The sequence below is a fragment of the Sciurus vulgaris genome (assembly GCF_902686455.1).
Source record: "Sciurus vulgaris genome assembly, chromosome: 11".
Classification (NCBI taxonomy): domain Eukaryota; kingdom Metazoa; phylum Chordata; class Mammalia; order Rodentia; family Sciuridae; genus Sciurus; species Sciurus vulgaris.
The window spans coordinates 112,822,546-112,841,516 of NC_136472.1; the positions used below are offsets into that span (position 1 = coordinate 112,822,546).

Consider the following 18,971-nt stretch of genomic DNA (forward strand, 5'->3'; position numbering starts at 1 on the left):
CCTCCTCCCTGCCTGCTCCGCTCGCACCCCCCCTTCCCACTTTGCCATGTCAGCCCCTTTTGTCTGGTGCTTGCTCACTGTGACGGAGAGCAGAGGCGACACCCCGCTTCTGCTGTCACATCCTCCGCCCCCGGGTCTCGCTTGGCGTCCGCCAAGGTGGGTTTTGTCTGAGATCCAGGAGAGGCAGGGCTGTCTCTGTAGTGCTTCCCCCTTTCCCACCCTCCCCAAACACACCTGGGCCGGGGCTCTGCGTCCTGGGTGCCCCACAACTAGATGTGGGTCGGGATTTTAAACCACGGCCCCCACGTGGCTTGAGTAGTGGCAGGGGGCTGAGAAAGGGAGGACTGTGTTCGCCAGGTCTGGTTTTATAAATGTATGCAGGGCCACAGAATCAGGCAGCTGTGATTCCATAATCAGAAAAATGGCAAAAATAATCAAAATCAGAAGCTGATACCTGGCAGGGACCCTCAAAGTCACCCACATTCCCAGGGGAACCCCTTTGCTGCCCAGACCAAGGGTCATCTAGGCCTTATGTGCACCTGCAGTGACCCGGTGCTTGTGACCTGCACAGACTGCTGGGTGGAGAGACCCCATGGGCACATCCCCCTGCACAGGCCACAGCATGCTGTCTACAGCCCTGGGCCTCCGGACTCCAGGCAGCAGTGATTTCCTTGCCACAGGTTGACCATCGTTAGCACTTCCTTTTTTATTTTTTTTTCCCTCAATTGCTAGTGAGATTGAGCTTTTTATTCTTTTTAGCTACACACAGTAGAATGAACTTGGACACGCCACACATGCGTGGAGCGTAACCTCCCATTCTTGTAGTTGTGCATGATGTGGAGTCGCACTGCTGGTGTAGGCCATGTGAACACAGGAGAGTCATGTCCGGATCATTCTACCATCTTTCATTTTTAGCACTTTCTCCAGACCAAGGGCTCGCATTTTCCTGAGCATTCCTTGCTTGACAGCATTCCCGACTCCTCGCCAGCCTGAGTGAGGCTTCCAACGTGTTCAGCGTGTCAAATTCCTCCAAAAGTGTGATGGGCAGCACAGAGGACGGGAAGCGTCACCTCCTCTGTTTTGGAAATGTACTTCATTAATTCAGCCCAAGAATGATTTTTGGCATCTTGCTGGGGGCATGTTCACAGCTGGGATGCCTTTGACATCTCTTGTCATCAACATAAATGACCATCTGAGCCTACCTCCAGTCAAGTGCCCCTCGCCTGTGCTTACAGAATGGATTTTTTGGAAACCTCAGTGCAAGACTTTCCATTTATTCCTGATAAGCTCCACCTCCTTCCCTTTGGCCTGTCATTCCAGCTTGAAAGGCCTTTCCAGTCCTGATTCTGGAGCCTCACAGAACAGCCCTCCCTTCTGCATTCAGTGCCATTCACTTTCTTGAAAAGCATGCGTTCAGGTTTTTCTCCAGAGCTTGATAAATGACTGCACGGGCAGGGTCAAGGAGTGAGGCCCGCAGACACCACCTGACATCTCCCTCCAGGTCCACGTCAGCCTGTTGAACAACACTCTTTGGGCACGCTCGTTCCGTGGGCTGAAGACCGATGGATCCGGAATAGCTTTGTACAGCGAGCATTCCAAAGTTGGGAAAAACAAATCCTGGGGGCTATTATGCTTCTACTAAGCTGCATTCTTTAAGAAAATGAGCTTTTGAGGTCTCAGTTTCCTTATCTGCAATGTGAAAGGTTCCGATCAGATGGCCTGACACCCTCCTAGCTTGACGCTTTGGCAGATGAGTGCGCATCCTCCAGCGTGGTCTTCAGCGTACCCACAGGGACACGGTGGAAGACCGGCAAGAGCCTTATCCAAATCAAAACACCCCCGCTGTCATGTTCTGTCTCCTCCGTCCTGTGTCCTCATGCAAACAAGAGATGCATATTTTGACCTGAGTTGCTTTGATTTCTATCCTAAATGCCGTGTGGCGTGGAGGATGGGGGGGGGGGTGGGCGCTTCTCCTCCCACTGCTATTTTTAGGCTCTGTCTTTTTACCCACTCTTGTACATGAGGATATGTGTTCATCAATAGTCCCCTGGTACTTACTGTGTTTCGGTCTCAAAATAAAGGGACACTAGCATTTACAGAGTCCCTAAATGTGCCACCCCTCCACGCCATCTACTTTTACTTGGATGCTGGGCTCTGGAGATCCACAACCGAGAAAAGCAAGGCCCTGCCCATCACAGGGCGGCACGTGCGGAAGCCACTAGCGTGCCGCGCTAAGGGGTGCACTCAGTGTGACGAGAACTGAGAGGAGGGGCGGTCCCTTCTGGTGGGGTTTGAGGACAGCACCATGGAACCGAGAGCCCTGAGCTGCCTGCTCTGTGAAGCACGGATGTGAGGTTTGTCCAGGAGCTCCTGAGCTGGCACCAGGGAGGCCTGGCGCAGGCGTGTGGCGGGTGGAGAGTGTCGGGGAAGAGGCCAGAGAACCCTGGAGCCAGCTCCTGACAGCCTTCAACACCTGCTGAGGGCCTGAATTTTGGCCTCCAGGTGGCGGGAAGACGGAAATGTAAGGCACCATGACAGACCAGGCTTTAGAAAGACACCCGGCCACTGGGTCGAGGATGGATTAGAGGGAAGTTACCAGAAGGAAGGCAAGATGCAGTCAAGGCAGACATTCTGAGGTCCAGAGCAGCCACAGCAGGAATAAAGGGAGAAAAGAAGAGTCCAGAGCTGCTGAAAGGGTGAACTCAAGAGGACCCGGCGATCCGTTAGGGTCAGAGACACACATTCAGTTGGGGTTCTCGGTGATTTCTGGCTTAAATGATCGGGCAGATGACAGTTTCATGGACCCATCTAAGGCAGAGAGGCGCAAAACAGCTGTGAAACGTGGGAGGTCGTCCAGAGATAGGTTGGGGGTTCTCGGAACTGTTGGTGTGTGCACTGGGGCTATCAGTGTACAGGGGATGGTTCAAATCAAGAGTGGACAAATGCTGGGCACCATGACTCACGCCTGGAATCCCAGAGGCTCAGGAGGCTGAGGCAGGAGGATCACGAGTTCAAAGCCAGCCCCAGCAACTCAGTGAGGTCCTCAAAGCAACTCAGTGAGAACCTGTATCTAAATAAAATATTTTTAAAAGGCTGGAGATGTTGCTCAGTGCTTAAGTACCACTGGGTTTACTGCTTAGCACCCCCCCCCCAAAAAAAAAGAAAGAAAAGAAAGAAAGAAAGAAAGAAAGAAAGAAAAAAAGAAAGAAAGAAAGAAAGAAAAAAAGAAAGAAAGAAAGAAAGAAAAGGTAGACAAAGTCAGCCAGAGAGCCTATGGAGAACAAGGTAAGGGGACTGAGGACCAAGCTAGGGAGCAGTCGCCGCATAGCAGGTGGACAGAGCAAGAGGAGCTGATACAAGCAACCTAATTAGGAGTGTAGAGGACAGCCAGGAGAGGCCAGGTCATGGAACCCAAAGGAACACATTCCGAACACTACACGCTGAGGGGCATAAAGAGATCCAGCGATGAAGACCACAGAGGCGGCCTGGGCGTCACTGGGGACAACGGACTTCCCTAGTGGTGGGGGGACTGGGTAGCTGTACTGAGCCTGAATCTGAATCCTGGTTCCATCACTCACAGCCACATGACACTGGGTGAGTTCCTCATTCCCTGAGCCTCAGTTTCTTCAACTATAAAATGGGGATAATGAGAAGCCCTTTCTTTCAGGTGCTGTTAGGTTTAAAAATGACTCTGTAAGCAAAGCACTTAGAACACAGAACAGATGCTCCATAAATGTCAGCCAAACCCAGAAACATGAGCGTTTAGTGGAAAGGACGATTGGAGAATATTGTGAAGAAGTTACGAGAGGGTTTCAACATGGCAGAAGCTGAAAGAAGGAGGCAGGTAGGGAAGGAGAGGTCAGAGAGCCTTCCCTCCTGGTGCTGGGACGTCCTGGATGACACAGGGAGGCGGAGGCAAGACGTGGAGGCCTGTCACGGCTGCTCGTATTTCTGTGACATGTAGAAGGTGACCGGGGAGCCGGCACACGGGATGGGGAGCTGCCTTGCTGGCGGCTGTGCCTCTTCTTGGCGCTGTGTTTGTGGGGACAGGCGTTTGCTGAGAGGGGCGCCAGCTGGCCTGGGGTGGTGAGAGGAAAATTCTGGAAGAGCTGCTGAGCGGGTGCCGTAGGGGCTGAAGACCGGGAGCTCCCGGGAGCACGCAGGCGCAGCTCGGGGTGGGGATCGGTGCATGCTGTGCACTCTGCAGCCGTGGCCCGCGAGAGACACCGAGTGGGAGTCTCGCCTGCTTTGGCTTTGGGTCCCAAGAAGCCCTCTTCCCAGGGAGGCTGCCTTTCTCCTCCCTGCTGTCCCCAGGGTGGGACAGGAGCCGTCTCCCCTTGTCTCTGCTTCCCTGACAGCTGGCCAGAGTCGGCGTGGCCAAGCACCTACTTAACTACTCCCCAGAGTTGTTCGGGGTCACATGGGGGCTAGAAATGCTGCTCTCCCACAGGGAGAGCCACAAGCTCAGTGCTCACTATTCTGCTCACTTCCAGCATGTTAAACCCCTGCCCAACACCTTGGAAAAGGACATCTCACATGCTCACCCATTAATAGTACAACCTCCCTTGTCATCCCAGGCAGCTGCTGGCATTTAAAAAGACCAGGAACCCCACCTCCTCCACAGACTCCTCAGGACTAACAGGGGAGTTAACATTTAACAAGGGTTTTCTGTTTGTTAGGAGCCTCCTTATACACAGCACAGGTGGCCTTTAGTTTCACAGTAACTCTGGTATTGTTAGTATTGTCACCTTGTTTTATCAGGAAGGAAACAATGGCTCAGAGAGGTTAGAACATTTGTCCAAAGTCACACAGCATTGAGTCAGCCGCATCGAGATTAAACCCAAATTTGGCTGACTCTTGCCCAGCAACCTGCCCTGACCTCCTGTTCTGGGAGGACCCCTTTGGCAGTGACTCTCAGTTCTTAGCCTCTGTATTCAGCACTTTGCATACCAGCCCTGTGTATACCCTCATTGGAAAAAGCAAAGTAAAGAGTCTCAAACAAACCAAGTTCTCTCTCTGTTCTTTTACGGAAAACATGACTTTTTTGTTTTTTTCAAAAACTATTTTTATCGTGTTAAAATAATCACAACACATGACCTTAGCTATGTTTAGGTGCACAGTTCAGTGGTGTTAAAGTCCATTCACGTTAGTCGGCAGCCACCACCAGCATCCATCTCGGAACATTGCCTCTTGCAAACCGAACCTCTGTTCCCATTCAGCTCCTGCTTCCTTCCTGCCGCAACCTCTGACAATCTTCATTCTGCTTTCTGTCCCTGTGGATCCGACCAAGACCTCTGGGAAAGCAGAAGACACCCAATGCACCCTGCCCTGCCATCCACCCCAGCCTTCCACGGAAGCCTCTATCTCCCGGAAGTGCCAGAACTTTTTTCCTTTTAAAGGCTGAGTAGTATTCCATGTGTGTGTTCCTCACCCTGTTCATCCATTTGTACATCCACGAACATTTGAGTTGTTTCCACCTTTGGCTGTTTAGCGACTAACACAGCAACCAACACAAGTTTACAAATACCTCCAGACCCTGCTTTTAGTTCTTGGGGGTTCGTGTACCCCACCACCTGCCAAGTAGAATTGCAGGATCATAAGGTGATTTGTGTTTTTTAGGAAGCGTTTTCTGTAGGGGCTGTGCAATTTCACCTTCCCGCCAACAGTACTTGGGGTCCCTGCTTTTACTTGGTTGCGGACACTTGTCATTTTTTGTTCAGTTACAGCAGCCATCCTCATGGCCGTGAGGAGGTGTCTCCTGTGGCTTTGACTGGCATTTCCCTGGTGGCTGAGCCTCTTTCCATGTGCTTATTGGCCATTTTGGTCTCTTTGGAGAACTGTCTACTCAACCCATTTTTGAATCGGGTCGTTTTAAACCATTGTTCTTAGAAGTCCTGACCCTGTGCCCTCTCCAACACACCTCCCCGTGGTCCCGGCAGCCCGCAGGAGTCCCGGGCCCCCGCCAGGCACTCGTTTTGCCGAGCACCCAGCATGGTTCACGCCGCCGCTCTCTCCAGGGCTAAGGCTTGGCAGGCCCTGTTTATCTGGAAGTGACGCCTGGAGGGATAATAGGCCAAGTCACCATGACTTGCCCTTGAGCTTGAATTCCTTAACCTGTGTAGCTACCCAGATGGCATCCTTCAAGGACAGGGGCACAGGACGACAGGTCCTGAGGAGGGAGAGGCAGGCCAGGTGCAGTCACGCAGTGAGCGGGAGAGGGGACCCGGCAGCCAGCCTCTTGCGTTGGCCAACAGCATCTGAGCCAACAGGGCAGGGGCCTCCCAGGGTGGCAGTGAGGCAGGACTGTGGGGAGGGCCTGGCCTTGGGAGATGCCCCCAGGAGGAGGTGCCACCCTGGGAAGCTCCAGCAGCACACGGTTCTGCTTCCCATGGGAAGAGGAGGGGGTCCAGGCGTGTGGCACAGGATGAGAGGTCTGGCCACCCCAGAGCATGGGCTGGGACCTGCAGGGGGAAGAGAGGCCCAATGCCATCGGGAGTGGATGCTGGAACACAGGACCAGGTAGCCATGGGAGTGGGCTGCTCAGAGATCTGTCACCAGCCTTGAGAGCATGGACCGAGCGCCTCCAGCAGGGGCACCTTCCCATCTGCCAGTTTCATGCCAACCCTGAACTCCCCAGGACTGCTCCCGCCAAGTGGGCGTCAATGCAGAGCACCAGGCCGGCTGTCCCTGCTCCGACACAGCACCCCTGGAGCCAGCTCTGCGCTGGGACTTGTCCTGGGAGCCCCACTGTGGTGAGGCCCCTTCCTTATCCCTGCATCGCCTCGCCTCTCCCTGCCCGGGGCTCTGAAGCCTCTCTCGGTTGCTTCTGCTCCTTCCCTACTTTTTCGTCCATAGAACCTTCTCCCACTAACCGGCTGCACATCTAGTCGCAGCAGCCAGAACTGACAGAGAGGCGATCTAAACCTGACCCACCCTGCTGGCCCCCAGCCCCCCAGCCCTGCAGTACAGCCCGCCTCCCTCTGGGTTCTCACCTCACCTCACTCCTAGATACAGAATGTGATCAAAACAGTGAGAGGAGGGCACAAGGATCCACCTCAACCAGCACGCTCAGTTTGGGGACAGGAGGACACTTAGTGAGACCTCTCACGCACGCGCACCTTTGCCTGGGAAGCTCCCGAGCTGGGAGCCTGGTTCCGAAGCCTGGCCACATCGACCTCGGTCCACAGGGCCCAGAAGCGTGCCTGGCGTCTGCTCCATGGATGTCTGAAGAATGACCGCGTCTATTCGTCGAAACAGTGTTCTAAAATCTCCCACATCTTTTTAAGTCTGCCGGCAGCCCTAGGAGATAGGGTGGCAGAGACCATCTCAAAGTCACTAATCTGGGACCCAGAGAGACTGAGGCCCCATGGCAGCCTAGGGACTCTTGCCATCAGATTAGACCACGCCGCTACACAGTAGAGCGGGGCCTGTGCCCCCAACCCCCTTGTGACCACCAGGGCATCCCAGCCAATCCCAACCCAAGACCAGAAAAGCAGCAGCTCCCGGCACAGGCCAGTCAGGTCAGGAACGGGATGAGCGAGGCCGGCTAGCGATTGACTGACCCACTTTGCACTATCAATAATAATACCTCACTCAGGACAAACCAGGTTCCTGGAATGTAAGCAGCCTGGAGAGGGCGGAGGAGCAGGACGCCCCCCAGGAGACCCAGAGCAGCCCCTCCGACAGTACTCACTCCCAGGGACCGGGGACGGGCAGCAGGGATCGCTGCCAGGCCCCACTGTTCGGGTCCTGCCTCCTAACCAGACCACCTTCCTCTGTTTCCTCTTATTTTTAAATGATGCAAAACTCAACAAGGAGAGGAGGGAGTTGGGAGGGGGGTCAGGGAACGCGTGCTTGCTGAACAAGGATGCCACCCTGGGTGGGTTTGTCCCCTGGAGAATCAACAACCGCCAGAGACCAACATCCTTTGATAACTTGTTTATGGTCAATTAAAAATCCCAATTAACACATCTGAAAAATACTTCCCTGTTTGTCACTGATGCAGGATGCATCTGGGGGCTGCGGGGGAGAAGGCAGCCCACAGGGGGTTGTGGAAAGAACCCCCCCTTCCGCAAAGCCAGTGGTGGGGACAGGAGGCTTCAGACCAAAAGTCACCTTAGGAACCCACTTCTGCTGTTCCTGTTGGTGCCTGCTGGCCCCCGTGTCTGTCACTACGAACTCCCAATGGTGCTGCTTCAGTGGGTGGCTCTAATCTTCGCCCTCAGCCCTGGAGACCTGAATGTCCCGGGGTGCCACCTGATCGAGACTCTGGGAGCTCACCACCCCTGACCACTGCATGCCAAACATGTGGGAGGCACACAGTGCCACAGGGCAAGCGGATCCAGCGTCCAGCCTATGGCTCTGTTACGCACCCGCCCTCCTCAGTCGCTCAGTCCTGTGGATTCAACCACCTCTTCCGGCCCTGCCGCCTGATTCTCCACCCTCCTTCCAGCACCTGGGGCAGGCTCTGCCACTCCTTGGGGAGGGGGGCTCTTTCCTGCCTGGCTCCCCAGGTGGCTCTCCTCACTGCTGCCAGAAAGATCTTTCTAAAATGCAAATAGGATCATGTCCGTCCACCTGCAGAACACAGTTCACCGGCCCTCATTGCCGTCAGGACAAGTTCAGACTCTTGGTGAGGCACAGAAGCCCTTTGGGAATTGGCTGACCCCTGCCTCCTTATCTGGTCACCCCACACTCCTCAGTTCCCTACCTTGGAATCCCCTAGAACAAGACGTCTTCCTGTGTCATGTTCCCTCTGCTGGGACTACCCTTTCCCCTCCTCTTCTACCTACTCTTCTTTCAGAACCTAGCTTAAGCTTTGCCTCTTCTGGGAAGCCTTCCCTGACTGTTCCTCCTCCTGTGTGACTTAGAACCTCTTCATTGAGTCTACTGTTGATTTGCTGCTTGCAATCCCACTCTGTACCATTAATGTTGATTTATTGTTCCTGGAAAAGTTGAAAGCAAGGCCTGTGTCTTATATCACATTTCCTTGTGCATACTAGGTATTCACTATGTTTGTTGCATGCATGAATGGAAGAATATTTAATACAGCTTTTCAAAAATTGTGCAATTACCAAGTTTTGGTGGATCAGATGGTGCTATCATTGTTCTATCAGTGATGTTTTATCTCCATTTCCTACTTTTGGGACATTGCCAGTGGTTCTAGTCCCTTAGCTTTATGTGTCTTCCCCTAGAACCTCTGTCAGATATAAACCAACCCCCAAAACAACCTAGAAGAAGCCAGTCATTAAAGGATTCTTGTGGCTCATCCCTATTGTAAAGTAGAAGACTTTCTGGAATGCAAATAACCCTCTCCTAATTTGTCTACTTGGTAAGTTTGAATTTGGAGGTTTCTTAAATTAGCAGCGCAAACTTGCAGTTTTTCTGAAAATGTGACTGCAGTTGTGGCTCATGCCACCAAGATGCAAATAAAGGGGCTCAGGTCTGGGCAGCGGCAGGATGGACCTGTGGACTGTGGGAGTAGAAGCTAGGCCTGCAGTGGCCGCCTCGGCCATCCAGCTACTCCATAACACAGACCAGTGATTTTGAAGACTGCTCAGCGCTCAGGCCTGTGACTCCCAATCACCCCAGGGCTGTTTCATCTTGAGATTCTCCAGGCTGCTTCACCACCCACCCAATGGGCTCAGGGGAAGGGAAAGATATTTTTTGTTCTTCCTTCTAGTGGAATTCTTTTGTTGCTATTCAGAGAGCTGCTTGGTCTACACTCTGGGCCCCTGACCCGCGTGGCTCCTGCCCAGACAGCTGGATTCCGACCCGGGAGGCTTTGTTTACTCACCATGTAGCAAATATTGACACTGAAACCAACTGTGCTTCTGCGGTTGCTAGTTTTCCGGTCCCAGGAAACCTCTGTTCCCAAGTGACAAATGAATTTTAGGCCCATTAGCCCATCCTGTCATCAAAACATGGAATAGAAACCTCTGCCCGCTCCTGACCTCTTCCAATACCTGGAAAGCAGGGTTTCCCTTTTAGCCAGTCTGAGCCCACCCTAATCTTAAAGGTGGCCGAGTGAAGGGGAGACTGTTAGCCGACTAGACTATGGGATCCCTGAGGGCAGGTACAGTTATGGGAATGTCTGTCCCCTGTGCCTGACCCAGGTGCCTGGAGGCAGCCCAAGGAATGCTGGGAGGAAGGAGAATAATGACAAAGATGATCAAAATAATAACTACTACCAACCGCCCCAGAGTAGAGTAGGAGCTGTGTGCCAGAGCCCAGCCTAGTTCTACACTTGGGTTACTTAGTTTAATCCTCATAAGTAATATTAACCTATTTGGCAGATTTGGAAATTAAGTCACTTACGTAGAATAGCACAAAAGACTCCAAAACCCGTGCTCCTAACTCCTTTGAAGAAAGGGAGGGCTGGGCACCATGGAGCATGACTAAAATCCCAGGAGACTCAGGAGGCTGAGGCAGGAGGATTGCAGGTTTGAGGCCAGCTTCAGCAATTTAGTGAAGGAAGAAAGGGAGTGAGGGTGGGAAGGAAGAAAGGAGGTCAGAAGAATGTGAAGCATACTAGGCAAGATGGTGATGATGAAGTTCCCCAAATAAATAAGATAAAAACTTTGTCATTCCTTGGACCTATTCCCTGTAAAGCTCCAAGTACCCTCCCTTCCGTTCCTTTTTCTCCTACAGCTCAACAGGTGGGCCAGGGTATCTGCTAGTCTCTTTGTGCCTCCCACTCTGCTAACCCAACCCCAACCTGCAACAGGCACTTTAAACATCTTCTTTCTTTATTTATGGGTGATAGATAGATGGCAGAATCCAAGTCTTGGAAAGATCTTATGTTTGAAACTCGGACATCCAGCTCTCCCGCCCCCACCGTGGTGAGCCAGGCTCGGCAGACCCATGAGGAGGACCAGCAGCTGCCGGGAGGAGGGCTGAGCGTGGCCTCCCACGGCCGGTGAGGCAGGCTGGGAGCCGCAGCCATGAAAACATATGTTCTCTTCTTTCACTTCAGCCAAAGGGAAAAGGTAGATGTCACGCACACCCACACCCCGGGACAATGCGAGTATTAATAACTGTTTTAATTGTGTGCGAGTCTCAGCATATTTCCCCGCGGAGCCTCCAAAGCCATTTATTTTGGTACCACATAGCGGGGATGGTACTATCCGCCGGGGGCCCAGCCAGGCTGCTGGTGACTAATAGAGAACTCTTCATTCAGAGGAGCCCGGGAAGCGCGTTTCCATTTCCCCGGTGCGCCCTGGGTGGGTGGCGAAGGCAGCGAGCTAAGTGGAGCACTGTCAGGGCTCGTGCGCGCCCCGGATGTGTGTGCGCGGCGCCTGGCGCGCGGTACCCACGCCTGTGTGAGGAAGTCTGGGGGCCGGGGAGCCGGGGAGGCAGATAACCCCCTGCAACGCACAGTCTAAAAATAGCGCGCGCTTGCCTTCGACTTGAAATCCACGATTTTCTCCCCAGCAGATTCACCTTTCTAATTTTATTTTGCTTGGGCTGTTATTAAAATGAGCTTGAATTCTCAGAGAACACAAGGAAGTGCCCGGTGGCCAATAAACCCAGCCCAGGAGTCGAAATTTACCTTGGACACCCCTAACCCAAGGGCAGTTAACTCTAAGGATGAATGCTGTTTTTCTTTTAAGATAATATTATATGCTTTCTTTTGTTAGAAAGAAGGCACTTGCTGCTTCCCAGAAACAGAGATTTTATTTCCTGCTAAAAATTCCTCTTCTTAACCTCACCATCAACCAACATTAACACGTGTTCTCCATGGTAGATGTTGGCTGTGATGGACAAGGAGACTTCTCAGACCCAAAACCACTGTAGGAACTGCCAGGAAGGATCTCCAGGAAGACAGACCCACACGGGTCCAAATCTGTTTGCCTGTGTATCTTGCCTCCAAGCAGAACAATCTGTGTGTGTAAGTCCTTCTTCATAGTCCTTCTACCACCTTCCAGCATCTCGGATGCTTTGTCTCTTTAAGTACTGAGGTTTGGAATTCTAACTTCCCAAGTGTTCAATAGTGGGAAGCAGGTGGGTGTGGGAAGTGTGACCTTGGCCTGTACTTAACCCCTCTGAACCTCAACTTTCTCAATTGAAAAATGAAGATGAAAGTCTGTGTCTTGCAGGTTCGAGTGACTTGGACAGTGTCCTACGAAACTAGTGGGACTTGTCCTCAACATCTGTTAATGAACTTGGGTCGTCAGAGTGACTTCCAAATGTGTGCTCTCTCCTCTAAGTCATGCCCTCTCTGACACAGTTGAAAAAGTGATGGTGTCAGCCCAGTGAACTTGATTTTGGAAATCACAATGAAAGAAGGGCCCTTAATTATCCACTGGGCAGCCTCCCTTCTCCTACCAACCCAAACATATCCCTGACCCTCCCCTCGGAGTGGAGTTCTTTCTCCTTCCAATTTGCACGAGCTGCCTCTGTGAGCGTGAGGTCTTCTCTAGTTTAGTTTTTGTTTTCTCAAGGTTTTCATTTTGTCCGTTGGTTGGTTCAGTTTTTTCTAATCAGCCTCTCCTATTTTCTACTAGGGGAACTAGCAGCCTACAGGCAGGTGGAGACCCCAGTCTAGATCCCTTACAAACTCCCCCTGTCTCCAGGCTGGACTATTCCTGGGAAGGAAAGTAATCAGATCGCAGTGTGTAGTTTAGATAATCCAGCAGGATTAAGGGCTGAGAAGGAAGAGGTGTAAATGGGAAGACCCTCTTTGAGTGAATCCCTTTATCACACGCATTCTGGGCCACACTGACTTTTCCTGGTGTACTGCAAGCCCAGAGGGTGGAAGCCACCCATGAAAGCAGACACATCTGTGCAAACACCCATGTCTCCAAGGCATACCATATAGGTGTGAACCATGTGGGGAGGAAGGAGGTCTAGCCTCTAGCTCCACTTCTTCCGCTGACACCTTGGGTAAATCCCTCAATTCATTTTTCCTTGAATTTATCCAATTTTCAAAGTCACCTGGGACTTTATTCTAAAGTTCAGATTCTTCGAGTCTTTACGGAACTACTAAACCAGACAGTCAACTCACTGGTAAACTTGGGGAGATCACCCACCACAGGTCAACAGCCCTCAATTTAGACCTTTGCTTACTCCTCTGCAAAATGAGTACGGTTGACCAAATGCCTTCGAAAACAACATCACATGGCCGGAGTTGCAGCTCTGAAGTGTATAGGCCCAGGTTCACGTGTGCACTGGAGGAAATGGGCTGTGGTTCACTCTTTCTCTGGGACACAGCTTTGCTTGGCTTTGGTTGAGCTTTTGGTGGCAACTGAGTGGGTTTCAAGTTACCTATGCTTTGTGGGGGCCAGTGCTTCAAGTCCTTGACACCAAGGCCCTTAGCCCAGAAGGTGGGTGATACCTAGCAAGTAGACACCTGCAATGGAGCACACCAATGAGGGACAGCCACTCCCTCCCCAGGTGATCACATAAATACCAGGGCCAGAAAAATGATGGCAACAAATTAAATCAGTTTCTTGGCTCCAAAAGAAGAGGAAGAGAGGACAGAGTGAATGGTCTTGGAGGTCCTCTTAGTCATCTCTCCTCTCTGCTGCTCCATCCTCTCTGCAGGGGCTGCCTTGGGCAGTCTGAATGATTCCCCAAGTCAGCCTGCCTAGCCCACCTAGGTATGTCAAAACGCTGGTGGAGGCAGACCCCACTTAACCCCAGAAGGCCCAAAGGCAGGTAGACCAGATGTCTTAGAAAGCCATGCCCTCAGGTCCTTGTTCCAATCTTGAGGAACTGAGCGTTGTCTCCATCCATCAGAAGTTCAAGCTGATACTGGATGCCAGTAGAGACATGGTAAGGGTGAGGACACAGACTGGTCAGGGTCATCGTGCATTTGAGAATTTTTTTTCTTGCTCAGGACAACATCATGTCTTTAAGATTTCCAGCTTCCTTTTCTGTGCCCTCCACCTCCTGGTGTGTCTCTGTTTTTTTTCTCACATGAATTACCAAGGGGACTCAGGTTGGAAGGAAGCTCAGACCTGTCTAGTTTAACCACAGCATCCAAAGCTACAGCTCTGCTGAACCACATGCAGCAACGGGGACCTCATGCCCTCCAGGTGTCTTTATACAGCCCTGCTGTAAAGTGTTCCCTGGTACAGAATCTCCTCCTGATGTCCTTCTGTGCTTTCCAAATAATTAAATGCTGTTTGACTTTGGGCAGGTTTCTTAACCTCTCTAATCCTTAATTCTCTTTATTGCAAAGTGGGAATCATAATAATACCCAACTCAAAGGACTGTTTTAAGGGTCGCGTGAAATAATAAATACACAGTACTTGGCGTGACACTTAGTGGAGCCCTCAGGAAATGTTAGGGCTTTTGCCTTTGAAGGAACTGATAACTTCCTTTGCACCTGAGACGTTCCTGGTATTTTCATTGTCAGAAAGGACACATGCTGCCTGAAAGAGGGTTTCTCAGCGCTCTGGAGACATGGGCAGGGGGTCCCTGGCAGAGCTGGCACATTGTACATGAGTTCAGTGTGGGCCATTGTGTCAGGGACCAAAGCAGCTTGGGCCCTGCTGGACACTGGGAGAGCAGGGGAGAGGAGGCTTGTAGGACCAAACTCTGTACCTGTTGCCACGATTTCACTCCCTTCTCACTTTGTGGGAACAGACACATGGAAGAGCATGAGGTGGGGGGCGGTGGGATCATCGGGTGAGGGTCTCCATTGTAGGACACCCAGTAAATCATCCCAAGTCCATCCGAGGCTGAGTTCTGGCCCACAACCAGAGGCTGCCTGAGCTGCAGAGCCTGCTTCATGAGCACTCCCTGGCTCTGACTTGGGCAAGAAATGGAAACTCTCTGAGTTCTAGTTTCCTCATCTGCAAAATGGGGATATGGATACTATCCACCTCAGGAAGCTCCTGTGTCTCTTCCTGTAAGGATACTAATCCTATCAGATCAGGGCCTCACCCTTGTGACCTTCGTAAACCTTAATTCCTTCCTTCCATCGCTGATGAGGGATTAGGACTCCAACACATGAACTGGGGGCCAAGGGGTGGATGAGAGATGGGACACAAACATTCAGTCTATAACAGTAACCAAAAAGGTATGGGTAGTGGCTACTTATTTCAATAAATTTCATGGGGCGGTAGATGGTTATGCAGCCACAGTCTCACCTCACCCCAGCCTCCAGTCTCTGCTTTCCTGTGCCCTTGGCCTTGGGGTGAGGCTTCATTAGAGGACGGCGGAGCTGGGGAGAAGCCGCATCCTAGGGAAACAGGAAAGTCTGATCCATCAGTCTCAGGAGAAAGATGAGACCCCAGGGAGCTGATCCAGGCCCAGGCCTTGAGAAAGCAATGATCCCTAAAGGTGAGACTGGTGGGCAACAGACCCGGTCAGCAGCAGCCCGGCTGGCCCAGAGTCCCTGCCAGAAAGGACTTCCTCAAAAATAACGTTGGACACAGCCTCAGGGAAGTTCTGTCATTGGTTTGAGGGTGGTGGTCCCCTCCGCAGGGACAGTCTAGGACATTGGGAGGGCTTGTCCTGCTGACAGATTACTGTTCGCATGGCCTGGGATTTTATTTTACTCTGCTTCCTCTAATACCACCTTGTTTATTGGGTGGATATTTCATCTTCCTGTATCATCTTGGGATCAGCGTTTAAAGTTCCTTCCCTGCTCACTGAGATGTCCCTGCTAATCATAAAAATCTATGTTGTAATTTCAGATTAATTAAAGCTGTAAATTGGGGAAGCTGGTGACCGTAACTCATATTCTCCACTTCTCTACACCCTCTCAAAATCATATTATTTTATAATACTCTCTTCTTCGGAATACTTTCACCCTCCCCCCGCCCAAAGGCTTTCTTTGGACACCAGGCAGCCTTTCTTGGGCTGGGCTGTTCACCAGACATGGAATTCTGGCTGAGGACAGTAGAATGGACCTGACATATGTCCAGGGTGCAGATGCTACCCCACTACCTCTGGGCAACCCATACATGTATCTAGATGATCATTAGGGGAGGCAGACTCCTGGTTTCAAGTCCACCTCTACTGCTTACATCTTGTTCCTGGGTGTCTTCACTGCCCGGAGACTCAGTTTCTCAGGTTATAAAGTAGGAATGATTATGGGGCCCACCTGATGGTTTGTTCACAGTAAATGAAACGAGCTAGGTAAAGTACTTAGAGAAGTGCTCACTCATGGTAAGAGCTTGGTCCATGGTAGCTACGAGGCAATCACCGTCTGGTGAGCCCAGCACCTGGATGTACCCCTGCGGACAATACTACATATAGAGAAATGTCTCAGCCCCCTGCAAGTTCACAATCTGATTGGAACACGCTCAAAATGAGCATGCCAAGCCCTAAGCCTCACGGTGCCCATTATCAATACGGCTGGACTGGATCACTTCAAAGTTGCATAGCTGTACCCAGTGAGGGCAGCTCTCCTTCTATGCCCATCCCTGCTTCCAGCATGGGCAGAGTCTTGGAGAAGCCTGGCCAATAGCTCAAGCTTTGCTAAAGAAAACCAAGAAAATGGAGCGTATTCCTTAGAGACCCCAGGAGAACCCTCCAGGTTGGCATTCTGGAACAGGCTTTTTCCTCTGTGCACCATAATTATGGTTCACATTTCTGCTTCATGGGGCGGGCTGGGCCCAGCCAAGGGCAAAGAAAAATAAGGCTGAGAGAAGCAACGGCTACTCATTTTTGTACCACCCTCTGTTCTTTCAAGGAGTTAAGACATGAGTTCCACCACCCTCAAAAGTGTGCTTATCACTGCTCCCATTTTCCAGACGGGAAAACCGAGGGTCTGAAAAAACTTGTGAAAGTCCCTGAATGGTACCTGTTGTGGAACTTGAAGAAATAATTCGGGGTCCCATTTAGCAACCTGGCTTAGGTCAAAGTTCATGGCAATTCCCTCCCTCATGACTCTGTTCAAATACTAGCTGCTTCCAGAACCAGACTAGGAGCACACCCCTCTGCCTAGCAATCTCTGGCACAGATAACTCCAGGGACAACACCCACGACCTGCTGAGGCCTCTTTACTCAAACATCTATAATTCCAGGCTCAAGAAAGAAGATTCAATTCTGTAGCTCTTTTTCCTTTTTTCAATTTTTTTCCCCATCACCTTAATAATTGCATCTCTGGATTGCTTAATTCCACACTCAAGCCACTTCCGCTCACAACTGGCCTATCATCAGCTAGGATTAAGATTCATTTCAAATAAGAGGGTTTCCCCCCAGTCCCCCCTTCTTTTATTCCCAAACTGAATTTGCATTACAAAAAAATTAAACAAAAGCAGCTTTTTGAATCTCCACTCATTACTCCCATTACATTTGTTAACATCATTATCCTCGGCTGAAGATGGCAACTATTATCAAATGTTGCAGCGCTTTTGTGGACCTCTTGCTATATTAGTTTAGAAAATTGCTTTAATGCATATGCTTTTAGAGGTTTAAAATCTACCATGGCATTAGGAGCTATATAATGCTGTACATTTTAAAATCTAATAGTGCATTTATTTTATTTTAAAAAAATACACTGCACTAAAATAAAAATGCATGCCTCTGGTAAGGAAGAATACAAAGGCAGCTGGAAAGATGCAGAACTCGGCTCCTGACTGGCAGGCCCTCTCCACTCCCTTCATCCCCTGGAGAAGAAATCACTTTTCCTGAAACCCAGTCCTGATGCTCCAGATGGGTCTACCGGGTGTAGACATTGGGGGTGGGGATAGGACAGGTTCTCATTGACACGGTGGTAGAGAAGGAACCTGTACTATTCCAGGCTGTAAGCAAAAGCAACTCCAGCTATTCATTAACACAGAAAAGCACAGTTTCAGGGGCAATTACCAAATTTCTATATTCATAGAAACCCAGTTTCCCTGGAGAGAAAGGCTCAGGTTGGAAATTTATGAAGTGCTGGTTTCTTATGGAAATAAGAATTTTTGGTAATTACACAGGAGCTGCTCTTTATCTGCTTCTGCATTTTAATGATGGGGAATGTGTTTTGTTAGTTTTTTTTTTTTTTTTTTTTTTTTTTAACTATTATTAAAGCCTGGGCACGCTGGCAGCATCCTTGTTGGTATCCCAGGGATCTGTTCATCCTAATAGCTGGGAACCGGCTGTGCGACCCTGCTCCATCATGCAGTCTCCCTGCTCACCAAACCAGAGAGCAGAGCAGAGAAAGAGATGCCTGATATCCCCTGCTCCTGCTGCGGGACGGTGGCTCTGAACCTCCCGTCCCTCCTCTGACACCTGGAGTCTGACACCTTCCTCTCCCCTCCCCATGCCCTGCTCCCGCTTCTGGGGCTGTTAAGAGCATCTGTTCCTCAGGAAGCCATTTTTAGGGCAAAGAGGATAAGGTATGGGAGATTCTGCTCTTTTCTCCCTCCGACTCTCTTTCTGTAGCCCAGGGCTAACATAAACATGGATAATGAAGCGTCACTGGAATAGGAGTCGCATAGCTAGGCTCCCTGCCTCTGTTTCCCCAGGCCTTTTCCCCCCTCTATTCTCAATATTTTTTTGGTAGCTTCCAGTCCCATCCCTGACTCATCCCCAGGGGACACATGCTCATCCCACTCCCGTATCCCGTTTCTAAGGCTTCACTCCATGAAATGACCACCGTCTCTCAGGGAGGGCTGCAAAGGACACCAATCCCCCCTTCCTGAGCCATTTGAGCTGATTTATAATGGTTATAAAAGAGGTCAGAGCTTGATTGAGCTTAATAGATTCATTAATTATACCAAACAAAACAAACATAATGAACATAAAAATTTACGACCTCCATCACCAGGTTCAGATGTGGCCCCTTGTCGGGCCTTGACAGGTTCTGTCAGGCCCATCCATCTTGACACCTTGTAAGATGAACGGCCCGTGGCAGTGTGGAGGTGGTGGGGTAGCGGGCGGCGGTGGTGGAATGATCCAGCACCCCACGCTGCTGCTGAGGGGGGTCCCTCGAACCACCCACCAGCTCATCCTTACTAGATCTCCCTGAAGGATCTCCCTGCAGTCTGCAGAGCAGCCCCTGGGCCCGCCCTGCCTGCTACAAAGCCTGG

At 51.0% G+C, this 18,971-nt stretch overlaps 1 protein-coding gene across 3 annotated transcripts in view; it reads right to left on the reverse strand.

The window, feature by feature from the left end:
- The window catches only part of DSCAML1 (DS cell adhesion molecule like 1), a 325,080-nt gene that overhangs the window by 225,563 nt on the left and 80,546 nt on the right, over positions 1 to 18,971 (reverse strand). The window lies entirely within an intron of this gene.